Genomic DNA, 1,365 nt, shown 5'->3' with positions numbered 1-1,365 from the left:
CGGATGCTGACGTAAGTCCAGTGATTGGCAGTCGGGCTCCACGTTTGCCGTTTTGAGTGTGTTTTGGTTCGGATGCTGACGTAATTCCATCGAGTGGTTGTCAGGCTCCATGTTTGCCATCTGTTTGTGCGTTTTGTGTTGTTTGGCGTGCGTAAGCCGAACTACAGTGGCTCTGATTCTCGTTCCAGACGAGATATGTAGGCATAGGATGCGACGCCCTATCGAGCTCCCTTCTCTTAACCCCACCTGCGTTCCCTGTGTGTGTGTGATGTTTAGCAACCTATTCTTTATTTTAGAACGTGGATCCCGTCGAGTACGACGGACGTGAGGGGTGCTAATACCTTCCCCTCGCGTAACCGACTCCCTTACCCTTTCTCTTTGGTCGCAAGACCATTTCCTTTCCAGGTTTCTCTGAGCGTTTCCTTTCCCTATCTTGGGATAAATAACGCGCAGTGGCGGCTCTGTGTTGTGTTTTTATTTGAGCCTCGCCGGTTGTTTTTTCGCGGATGCGACACCTTGGATTCCACAGACTTCGCAATTCTGAGTTATGGCAACTACGGTGGCTGGAGGTGATACATTTAAACTTTCAATTTTCTGGACCAGAGCATCCACTTTTGCATTAACATGATCAAGGTTACTTATCTCGTACATGCCAGTTTTCGTTTGAGGTTTTTCCACCATTGTTCGTTCGGTGCCCCACTGATAGTGGTTTTGAGCCATGCTTTCGATAAGTTGGTAAGCGTCAGCATAAGGTTTGTTCATTAGTGCACCACCTGCGGCGGCGTCTATTGTTAACCTCGTGTTGTACAGGAGACCATTATAGAAGGTATGAATTACTAACCAGTCCTCTAAACCATGGTGTGGACAAAGTCTCATCATGTCTTTGTATCTTTCCCATGCTTCGAAAAGAGACTCGTTATCTTTCTGTTTAAATCCATTTATCTGGGCTCTTAACATATCTGTTTTGCTTGGCGGAAAATATCGAGCAAGAAAAACTTTCTTCAACTCGTTCCATGTGGTGACTGAGTTGGAAGGAAGAGATTGAAGCCATCTTCTAGCGCTATCTCTTAATGAGAAAGGAAAAAGACGAAGTCGAATTGCCTCTGGAGTGACACCATTAGCTTTAACAGTATCAGCGTATTGGACAAATACGGATAAATGAAGGTTAGGATCCTCGGTAGGATTTCTGTCGTTCGACGGTGTAAGTAATTTGCAGGCGTAGGGTGGTGCTTCTTTTAATTTTGCCAAATCTACTTCGAATTCCTCAAGACCATAGAGGTCTTCAGCAATTTCAGACTCTTCGTCTTCGAATTCAACATAAGCAACCCTCTCTTTCTTATAATTCTTATTTGCTCTGGCCTTTTC

The 1,365-nt window shown here is 45.0% G+C and overlaps 1 non-coding gene across 1 annotated transcript; it reads left to right on the top strand.

Moving 5' to 3' along the window:
* The first annotated feature begins 850 nt into the window (after nt 1-850).
* Nucleotides 851-957, top strand: LOC127088613 (small nucleolar RNA R71). The gene has a single exon (XR_007790443.1). It is a non-coding gene; the product is annotated as a small nucleolar RNA R71 (small nucleolar RNA).
* The last annotated feature ends 408 nt before the right edge of the window (nt 958-1,365 follow it).

Source organism: Lathyrus oleraceus, chromosome 5 (assembly GCF_024323335.1).
Source record: "Lathyrus oleraceus cultivar Zhongwan6 chromosome 5, CAAS_Psat_ZW6_1.0, whole genome shotgun sequence".
Lineage (NCBI taxonomy): Eukaryota > Viridiplantae > Streptophyta > Magnoliopsida > Fabales > Fabaceae > Lathyrus > Lathyrus oleraceus.
Note: the sequence above shows the minus strand (reverse complement) of the source record. Positions and strands in the feature narration are given on the sequence as shown.